Below are 11,745 nucleotides of genomic sequence, written 5' to 3' on the forward strand. Positions count from 1 at the left end.
TTCCTAATTAGCCGAGGTAGGGAAATTTTCTAAGTGTTGTTTCCTGATAAACATCTACTAAGAATACATTTAATGAAGTGTAAGAATTATATCTTCTTGGTCTGTCAGGATTTTCTCCCTCTTTTTTCTTCTAGTCTTTGTCTTTGTCTTTAGATTGATAGTTATTCTCCCGACCTTCGTAAGGCCTCCTAATTTGAGCAATCTCCTTCTATGTTTATGTATTTCATCCCTTTCTTGCACCTTGTATAAGGAAGTCAGATGTCTCTTCGAAATTGACTGTGAGAAAGGTCCATCCCTAAGGCCATTAATGAGCCTCATGATGGTTGCTTGTGTTAGTAGACTCTAAATCTTCAAGCATGTCTTGTTAAATCTTTCCATGCAAGCCCTTAGATATTGTCCTGCTTCTTGTTTTATCCCAAGAAAACTCAGAATGTGCTTTGTTTTGTCTTTCTGAATGAAAAAATGAGTTAAAAAAAATTCTTTGCCAAATCATCAAAGTATGTTACTAACTTGAAGGAAAGGCTATTAAACCACTTCATTATCCTTAAAAGAGTTGTTAGGGATAGAAAGAGCACAATCATTATTGTTATGATCGCTATTTTGTGATCATGAATCAAATGCATTGCATTCATTTTGGTGTGAGTCGTCTGCTATTGTTAAAGGTTGAACTCTAGGTCCCTAATAATCACGCTAATGTTACAAGGTGTACCTGAAATGGATGAGGTTGGAGGTGGTGGTGAAGGTATCCAAGAGAGCTTCACATTAGCTTCGAAAACGATGGTGGGGGTACTTGCAAAGGACTCTGATACTTAAGTCAGCAAAAATTTCAGGCAGGTTTAAGTAAATTGGGATTGAAGAATACCTGATTTTACTAGAGTATTTATGGTAGAAGGTAATGATTAAGTCATCACTTAATAAATATTTAACTGAAGAAAATGAGTGCTTAATCTATTAATATATAATAAGAGAATAGTAGCAGGTTATTTACTCGACAAGTGGCACGATCAGTGCTCGACAAGTGTTGAATCTCATACAACGACAAGTGTATAGACTCAATGTTTGACAAGTGGTAATGCAACAAAAATTGATGAAATACTAAAAAATAAAACTTCTGTAACAGAGAAGAATATTAGGCGGGAGTTTAATGAAGTTCAAATTCAAACAATTTTGTTCTAGCTTTTGTTTGAGGCTTCCAGCTGTTTATCACTTCCAAAATCATTCTTTCTCTCTCATCCTCATATATATGTTTGTTTGTTCACATTTTTCACTAAAAAAATCAAAAATTAAACAAATGAGAAGCATTAGAGATGGAACGAAGCAGAGAAGAAAACACGATAGAGGGAGAAGGAGAAGAGGGTGCCGACAAACCCGCATCCACTGCAGAACTGCATCACAACTGCTCCTTCGCAGCCGGGCAGCAGGTGCTGTGAATGTGATCATTATGACGCTGTTGTACGTAGGGGATTTGGACCCTGAGATCAACGAGAGTGGTTTCGATTTAATCAGGAATGAGGTACTTAAAATTCATGTTTGCTTCCTATCTTTTCCTTTTTGGTTTCCTGGAATTGTTGTTTGTGTTGTAAAAAGTTTACAACTTTTCTAATTGTAATTTAGATTATATGTTTGTAATGAATTTTTGTGTGATTTTTGGTCTCTCTAGCAAAAACAAACAACAAGGGGAAGAATGACCTTTTGTGGTACTGGTATGAACGTCTTCTGTGGGATTGAAGCCTGAGATCAGGATCTCTCTTATTTTCCTCTGAGTTCTTAAAATCGTAAGTTGTGTAGTTGTGTTATCTTAAAATTCTAAGCTGTGTAGTTGTGTTATCTTTAATCTTTGCTGGATCCTTAATTACACTTTTTGGTAGAAATCTCTTTTATTATCAAGTGAAACACAGTGTGCATTTTTTGTTTTGATAAATTTACTCAGAGTAATTACTTTCCTTTTTATTTTGTGCTAATATTTATTTGAAGTTGTATGAGGAAGCTTTTAATCATGAACTGATAATGAACCTAAAGTAAAAGTGTTATTAAAACACTATAATCAGTTGTTATGATTCGGAGATGGTTAATAAGGAGAAGTATGTTCTTTTATTTGATCACTATATATTATGATATATATTGAGTATTCTTTTCGGTTTCTTACCTTTGGTAAATGGATCTAATTTTCCTTTTCTCCTTATGAAATGTTCACTGGCATAAAGAAAGAAAGAAAAAATAGGACAAGAAAAACCATAAAAAAAATTGCTAAGGCTGTACAGCTCCAAGATTTTCATCAGATTCATCTTGCATATGCTAGCATGTTGGAATCTGAATTATTTGTTAAAAATGATGTTTTTTTTTGTTTAATCTACTTCTATTTTTCTTTTTTTTTTCCTCATAGTTGATCAGATAATTAATTTTGGCAGGAAGTATAAGCGGAGGAGGGAGTGTTTTAGCACCAAAAGCATCTCCTGAGGCTTAACAAGGATTGTTATGATGTTCTTATAGAAGAATAAGAATGTTGCTGCTTTGACACCTAAAGCTAAGGTTAGAAAGTTGTCAGTTTTGAAAAGGACTGAAAAATCCTTGAGGAAAGAGAATTTATAATGTTAGGTATTTTCTTACTTCTTTTATTATTGTATTTAAGCTTTTAGTAAATTTCAAAACTAACCTATTCTTATATGTGAACTTTTAAAAATAAGTACTCAAAGTCCTAAAGAGATAGGTTCTTTCATATTTACTGATGCATTATGCTTTTGTTTGTGTGAAGAAGAATCTTAGTTCATAATAACACTGTTGCTTAAAAAAAATCATCCTTAACATTGTTGCTTTATGATTAAAATAAAGATAACTCTATAATTAACACTAAATAGTTAAAATAAATCATCCTTAATACTGTTGCTTTAAGTTAAAATAAAGATAACTCTATACAATTAACACTAAATATTTATTTGATCTAATAGTTAAAATAAAGATAACTCTGTACAATTAACACTTAGGATCACAGATAAAATGCTTTATGGTTCTCTAAATAAAATACTCAAAATTATCCAACGGCACTATTTTTCATTCCTCATTTTATTGAATTGTCTTAGATAAATATTTTTTTTTTGCTTATCTTGCTTCATCATGGAAGTGTTTATTTATTGTACTTTTGGTTTTCTGAAAAACTTTTATGCTCTTTGGAAGTGTTTTGAGTTTTATTGCTTGATTATGCTAAGTAGTATTACTACTATTCTGAAGTTGAATCATTGTAAATTAAACTGAATTTAGCCCTGAAGACATGAACTATCAAATGGTAACTTGGAAGTTTAGGTATTTAGATATACTAATATGTACATTGTGCTTATGGTCGTTTGATAATATGCATTTGCAGGTAGTCGCACCAAAGACAAAGGTTATGGCCAGGAATCATTGACCAAGAATCATTCACTTTCATCTTCATTTAATAGAAAGTCAGGTTCATTTTTTCCAGGGCAGAAACATTGGTAGCCTTGAGTGGCAAGGGAGTAATAAGGACCGCTAGATATCTGACGTCTTCAACGGATATCACAGATGAGCACATTGGAATTTGCTCTTTTTTTGTGGTACTCTTAACTAATTTGTTACAGACCTACAGCTTTGGTTCTGAGGCTTTTCCCTCCAAACAATACTTTGATCTATTTGTAGATTCTTTCGAAAATTTAAAGATTGTGGTTTAGCCTTTTTTTTCCTGTTTTCTTATATCACCATTGAAAGTTTTTATTTTTTATAGCATTATTTTAATCTAGATTTGGAATATCTTAATAAGATTTCATATTTTCCATTATTGCATGTTTGAGTGATGAGAATTGAGGTGGGTCTTTTTGTGCAGTGAAACAAAATCTCCATTATCTTAGAGAGCAGAAAAATCCTTCATCATTAGCTTTGTATCCAGCAACTAAGAACTGCATATCAACATATGAGAATATCACTCATGGCATTCATTATGCTCCAACTTGGTAAAGTTCCCTTCTTTTTGCTTATGTTATAAGTGCTCTTTGGCATTCTCAGTAATCTTATTTTTGGTGCATGTATGTACCATCATATACTATTATATCTAGTGATAGTTGTTTTTATATAGGGTGTATAAATTTTCAAATTGAACCCACTAAAACTTGATTTCATCAAAACACTTTATCAGATATATTCTCTAGCTAATTGAAATGGCACAACATAACAATAGTTTTGTTTTAATATGGATTAGGAATTTGAATTTTAACAACTATATATAAGCTTACCAATACCATGATAAATGAATATTCAGGTTTATTCTGATGCACCGGTTGGAAATGAACCATTGGCTTTGGACATGGGAAGCATGGGGAAGGGTCAGGTACGGATTAATGGAGAGAGCATATGAAGATACTGATTGTAGAATTGAAAGAGGGGTTGTTCTTCATAAGTTCAAAGTTGCTCATGTATTTTTTATCACAAATTAGAATTTCTTTAAATCACAAATTAGGATTAATAAAAGTATGTGCTATGTTTTTTTTTTTTTTGTATTATTTGAACTTTTCAGCATATTGCAAATCTTGCTGCAACAAAACTTTGGTTATTACCTATAGCTGCGTTTAACTGATTATATTTTGTTATAGGTTGTTGATGAGCGTGACTAGTAGAAAAACACATGTAGCAAGATGTGTCAATAAGCATTTTCATTAAGCTAAGCAGGGTAACACTTTAAAAAAACTTTTTGGGATATAAATTACCTTAGAACCTAAAAAATAATTTAGTATAACGATGTTCATTTTGCATGTTATGTACTATTCAAAAGTAATTTATGTGAACCAATGAGATCTACTTGGTCCCTCCCCTCCCCCCCCCTTTTTTTTTCTATTTTCAGTACTTTAGGATAGGATTGGTATTTGGTTTCATTTTCTATCTTTCATTATTGATTTTATATTTTGTTCTTATTTAGTAATTTATTTTCTAAAGAACAATATATGAAGAATTAAAACAACGCATGATATAACAAAAGAAAATATGAAATCTTTTGTTGACTTTACTTTAAAAGTAGAGACTTGGTTTATGTGAAGAAAAGATTGAAATATATTCTTTTTTTTTATTTTCACTATTTATCTAACATAATTGAGAACAGAACCAAACAAATGCGTGAATTTTTCAATTTTGCGTAATTAAGTCCAATTCCGTTTGTGCTAATAAATCATTTGGTTCAAATTAGTTTTCAAATAGCCTTCCGTGACTAATATTTGTGTTTCTTTCTTTCAGACTCATCTTCCTGAGTGGAAAGCTGCATGGAATGCAAAGATAATAATAATATCTTGATCCCATCGTTATTAGAAGCACCAGAAATTAAATTTAGGACTAACAAATAGATTATGGATTTTGTGCACTTTTCACTTTAAGCGGATTACTAAGTTACTTAAACATCAGATTAGAAATTTGGTCCCTCAAAAATATACTTGACATGAGTTTAAAAAGATTTATGGTATTTTCACTCTTAATTGACAACTTTGAATTCTTTAGATTAATAGTTTGTATTTTCTTCTTGCTTCTTATATTGAGTATTAGACTCAACCTACAAACTGTGATGTTGTTTGTGCTGCTCTAGATTTAAATTTTCATGGCCTCCCAACTCTGTTTATATATTTTTTGAAAGTTTATATAATTTTGCTTTGGCTTGCTCTCGAATATTGAAAAGTTATATTTTTATTTAAGATATGATATACAGAATGTTATCTCAACTTTCTTATAATTTATTTTTGTTGTAGGTACGAAGAACAGTTGCCATAGTGCGGGTTGAGCAAGGAATCATAAAAGTTGGTGATGAAATTGAGGTTTTGAGTATAATGCAGGTATGTCCATTGAGATTTTTCCTGGGTTTTGGCTTTTTTTTTTAATCAAAATGCCAATTGATGATGAGGTAGGGACATTCTTCAGGCAAGTCTAAGGTGAAGTATATTTATAATGAAAGTTGCCTCCCAGAGACAAGCCGCTGAACTTTAATCTGATTGATCATATTCTAATGATATTTTTTTAATCAAATTGAGTTGACATGCATAAGTCCAGTTACTTTGTGATCAGTATGGAAATGTTGCAGCTTTGGAATTTTCATGTGAAAATCCCTTTATGACAGATTTAAGAAATAGATTTACAAAAGTCATCATTATGGACTAGGATTTAAGATTTGCTCAGGTAAGTTAAGGAATGCTTTTTTTTTTTAATTATTACTAGATGTTGCTTAGAACTCTATTATCCACAAATCTTGGCATCTTTTGGAGGCTTGCATAAATTTAAGTGTCAACACTATGTCTTTGTTTAGTAGTAATACCAAGTAAAGGTGCCTAAGTTGTATGAAAGTGAACAAACTTTTTTTTGTTGACATTTAGTGTATCCTCCAGAAGATATTTTAGGATTTTTTATTACTTGCTATATACCTGATACACTAGAACAAATTCTTCTTCTGTCCTTTCAAAAACTTTCTCAGTTTAAATCCCTAAATGTTATATTATGGACTATATGGTCAATCAAAGTAGGGGAGGACCTTCATTAGTTTTAAAACAAAACAAGGAGCATCATTCTATAAGCATGAATGAGATGGACGAAATAGAATGGAAAGAAGCCGATAAATAGAATTTTGTGGGAAAAAAATTAAAATATAATACATAAAACAGAAGTCGCTGCTGGTCCTACTTCTAACACCACTATAAAAGTTTGTACTACATATATGTATGTCATGCTGTATATCATATATGTTCTTATTGTTTTCCTTTAAATTACACTTAGTAAAGATGAAAGTAAAAAATTTGTAAACAAAAACTGAAACTTAATCTGAACATAGAGAATAATGCTTATTGAAATTAATTAGAAAAAAATGTGACACTTAGTTTACTATTTTTTCTCAATTAATTTTTTTTCGAGATATTTGTAAAAGCTACTTCGATCCTGTCTTTACTTTCATTCCTTGAATATCTTGGTGAATAAATGCATTAATTTTGCAGTTGCTTTTTTTTTTTAATTTGCCAACTGAAGTATATAACCACTGGCTAGAGGAGTGGTTGAGGGTATTCATGTGATACTGTTGCTTTGTTATTATTTTGTTTATTCGTGTCCATCTATATCTTAGGATAATCAACTCCTCTTTTCTCTTCTACAGTCTTTTTGTGGCAGCTAATAAGGTTTACCATGCTTCAACTTCTGAAAGATTAGAGATCCACTCTCATGTTAAAGATATTATTGATGTTGATATTCTGAGCTGGACAATTATTAAAGTGAAAAAAGCAAAAGGAAATTCACAAGAGGTGTTTCAAAGTAATCAACCAAAAATTTATCAGTAATAAATTATCAATCTTTTAGAATGAGTACATTGTAAGTTGACTCTCAATTTTTTTTTAATTAAAGATTAGTGTTTAAGAATTTTGTGGGTCGAGAGGAGGAAATCAAAATTTATTCAGGATCAAATTAGTTTTGATAATTCTGTAGTAGTATTAAACTAAACTTTAGTCCTAATTAAGTTAGATCAAATTTGTTTATTGAGGGTCAAATTAAGTTAGATCATAATCCACCTTCGCTTTTATTTTTGACATATTTTTGTTGACCTTATTGGGTACAGTTTATCATATTTTACAAGTATGATATCTATCAAACTATGTACCAGTGAGTTTTGGCTTTGATTTTACTTTTTTTTTTATACTTTTTTTAATGGGTATCCAGGCTTTAAATATGATGTTATTCTTCTTCTTCTTTGGGAGCAAAATCATAATTCTGTTAAAAAAACAAAAGTGATAGCCATTACTTTATATTGATCGCAAAGATAATTGACCAATAGTTGGTTTAGAAAATTTTATTATACCATTTTTTCAAGCATGTAATTCTATGAATTTAGGAATAATTTACGAAGAGGTCAAAGGTTCAAAACTCAACATAAAAGACCTTTGATCTTTTGGTATATGCATATGTAAAAAAAAAGAAGAAAAATAAAGAACATTGAAATATCAAATAAAAAAGAAAATAAAAGAGAAACAAGGAATAAGAAAAAGTGAAGAATTTGAGCAAAGTATATTTTTTTTTAAGTTCACTTCTATATCATTGTAAATAAAAAATTACCACATAGCTATGTTAAAAATATTCATTAATAACAACTCCAGTACAATTCAAATTCTATAAGATAGTTGGCTCATAAAAATTGTATATTTTATAAATATACAAATTGATTGAGACTTGAGAATGGTATTATGTATGATCATATTTGTGAAACATCATGTATAAGTGGTTGAAAATTCTCTCATGTATATTTATTTTTCTTTTATTGGATAAAAGTTATAAATAAGAGTAATAAAGATATGAACACAAATTTAAAATATTTTATATGAACTTCTTTAATATTGATAAATTTATAATCTATTTTTTTAGAATTTAATTTTAATACATCATCAGTATAAAATTATTTTACACATGTATCTAATATATTAGTAAAAATAACTATCATTTACATTGATCGTTTTTCTTTATTTAAACATTAATAATATGTTCTTTATTTAAAATAGTTATAAAAACTTCTTTAATAGTACAAGTTATAAAAAAAAAGTTCTATAATAGCAATCTTATTTTTGAAAGTGAGATTATTTATTTCAACTTTTAAGTACAAATCAAGTTGGAATTGATTTCTTTATTTTAAATTTCTATTCACCTCCTTAGAAAAAAACCAGGAAAATAAAAATCAATTAAGAACATTAGCAGCACATTTAATTAAAATAAAAACAATTCAAATTAAAAATTATACACAGAATTATATTTTGTATTTTGCAGTTATCCACCAAAGATAAAATAGTAATTAAACTATGCCATATTAAAGTGTCGGAAAAAAATTGTAAAAATGCAAATATGAATGTCAAACAATGACAATATTTGTTTGTATATAATAAAAATAATGTATGAAATAATAGAATAAATTCAAAGTATTAAATAGACAGTGTGAAAAGAGGAAGTATATTGCGAATTTTGCAATCAAATTACAATCAATAGTAATAGATAAATTTATGTATAATGACAATTTTGCATGCAATATTCAATGTTTGAAATTAGTGAATAAAGGATTAAAAAGCTTACTCTATCTCAACTAATAAAGGATTAAATCACCATTTAAACATATTACAGAATCAACATGACATGTTCGAGGCATGGGCCATACAATAGGGTGTAATAGCTAAGTTAAACATTAATATAATAAAAAAGATTAATTATATAATCTTTTTGTAAATTAAGTCTTTTAATAAATATATATTAATGTTTTTGTTAAGAAATTATACATAAATACAATAAAATAGATTAAGTACAAAATTTGTATGTAATGTAGACTATATACTAGGGATTTAATAATATAACTAAATATTCCTTAATTGGTAATTGTTCTTTGTATGATTACAATATAAATTATTTTTATTTAGTCTCTAGAAAGCATAAAATAAAATATTTTTATATACTGTATAATGAATTTTTATACACAAATAATTTTTTATGTTAAAAGTAATAATTATTAATAGATATATAATAATAAATTTTTATAATAGATCAATATTTAACCTGCGCTACGCGCGGGTTTTACACTAGTTCCCTTAAGTCGAGGTGGGCACAAGCTGTAGTATCCATGTCCCGAATAGGTTGGTAGACACCGATGTAACTCTTGAACTGATCTTTTCTAATATGGGCTATCTTTGTTGGATTAAGAGTTTTAATTATTTGGGCTTTGGTATAAAGACAAATCATATTTTGGTATAAAGACAAATCATCGAGCTAAAATATATTTTGGTATACATGTTTTTCTTAATTATATTACATAATTAAAATTAAAGTATGTTTACAAATTTAAAAGAAAAAATAAAATATCTTTTTATTAAGGGTGAATATGTATCCTAACTCCTGATAATTTTTTTGAAGAACTACGAGGTTTCCAAGAAAAAATTTTCATTTCGACCTCTAATAATTAACTTCGTGAAACTGGTTAGCCTCTCTATTAATAATCTCTCACCAAAACATGCTTATGTGACTCGTTAATCGATCACTAATATACTTTCTATTTAGTTTTTATAAGTAAAAATAATTTAACAATTATTAATATTTCTTAGTTTTACATAGTAATTTAGTTAAAGTCTAGGAGGCTAACACTTTTATTAAAATTTGGCTAGTACATAATCAACAAAAGAAAAGTGAGTAATTTCACACCATTAGATGTAATCTCACACTATTAAAAATACTAATGATAGTTAATTGAAGGCTACAAATCACAAAATTTGCTATCCCCTAACACTCCTAATTTAGTTAATGTATTTGAAAAAGATAACCAAAAACTAACAATTACCCTTCAAAAACAACGAGACTCCTAACAAAAAAGAATTTGTCAATCCTAGTTGGTTCTTAACAGATAAATCAACAGTTTAACATGCTATGTAGGCTTATTCCGTTAATATGAAAAAAAATATTAAAAGAAAGGCTAAATAGTCTCACAGAAATAAAATTCACGGGATGAAAAGAATAATTTTTTAATTAAGGACCTCGTGTTTTTCGAGATAATTGTTAGGGGCCATTTAAAATTTTTTTTATTAATTGTAAATTTGTAATATATTTTTCATCTATTTTTATAATTTATATTTTTTAATAAATACTTGTAAAAATATAATAAAAATATAGATTAATTAATAAATGATTAATATTTAAAAATAAAAATTAATTTGATAAAAAATACAAAAACAAAATAAAATAAGCACTTATTATGAAAGAAAGAAAAAATTAATTCTTTCTGATGCGTCACTTGGCATGAGTTGTAATGGCAAAGATCATATTCAAGGGAGATAAAATATCAGTTTATGCTAGAGTAAGCAGTTTTTAGAGATTTCTTTCTGATGGAAAGAGGAGTGAACATCAGAAAATTGCTAGTCGGTGACAGGGTTTAATCTAAGAATGTGCGTAAAAAATTCAGACTGTCGTCTTATATGTCTTGTCTTTTGTTGATACTTGAAAAAATATGTATTGCTTATTTTAGTATGAACATAGGAAAAATTCATGCCTTCAGTTTTGGTTTTTGTCAGTCAAATTGATTCTTTTATTTGAGAAACTATATAAAAATCAGTTTTTGTTAACATTTTTAGTTATTACTTTAATAATGGTTCTTGTTACCATATGCCATATGCAAGTTCTTTCATTATGTTAATCATAATAAATACTTGAGTGATGGAAACTGAATTTTATATATACATATTACTACTATTTCTGTTTTATTTTATCCATTATTTTTTTTGTATATTTTTAAGATAAGGTATTTTAAAAGTAAAAAAAAATAAAAAAAATGTATTTTTGGTACAATTTGTATATAAATAAAAAAAAGAATGACAATGACAAAATAAAAGAGATTATAAAAATATCTTTCATGTCATAGAATCATTAAATAGGGATTATAGGAATTATCTTTCATTGAATATTTATAATTTTACCGAATTTTCAATTAGATCCTTATATTTTTTTTAATTGAGTTTCTGGGAGTATACAAGTAATTTCATAATTCACTAACATTTTTTTTTTGTTTAACGTTAACATGAACTAAATTAAAAAAAAAAAATATATAGAGACCTAATTAAAAAAAAATTAATTAAAAATTCGATAAAATTATAGGATCCGCAAAGTAATTAAATCAATAATTATTTAAGCATGACCGAATCATCATCCGAGTCAACTCTAACCAACCGGTTGAGCGAAAAATCTGATCGGTTTAGCTACGGGTTCGGTTCT

At 28.2% G+C, this 11,745-nt stretch overlaps 1 long non-coding RNA gene across 4 annotated transcripts; it reads left to right on the top strand.

Moving 5' to 3' along the window:
- The first annotated feature begins 1,261 nt into the window (after positions 1-1,261).
- LOC112776214 (uncharacterized) lies at positions 1,262-7,690 on the top strand. Of its 4 annotated transcripts, none has more exons than XR_003189870.3 (7): positions 1,262-1,513; positions 1,661-1,775; positions 2,409-2,529; positions 3,359-3,569; positions 3,836-3,962; positions 4,268-5,819; positions 7,121-7,690. It is a non-coding gene; the product is annotated as an uncharacterized lncRNA (long non-coding RNA). The 4 variants fall into 4 exon arrangements; XR_003189867.3 differs by having other exon boundaries at positions 1,263-1,513; positions 4,268-4,675; positions 5,233-7,690; XR_003189868.3 differs by having other exon boundaries at positions 1,263-1,513; positions 2,409-2,595; positions 4,268-7,690.
- Positions 7,691-11,745: the final 4,055 nt, after the last annotated feature.

The sequence above is a fragment of the Arachis hypogaea genome, chromosome 19 (genome assembly GCF_003086295.3).
Source record: "Arachis hypogaea cultivar Tifrunner chromosome 19, arahy.Tifrunner.gnm2.J5K5, whole genome shotgun sequence".
NCBI lineage: Eukaryota > Viridiplantae > Streptophyta > Magnoliopsida > Fabales > Fabaceae > Arachis > Arachis hypogaea.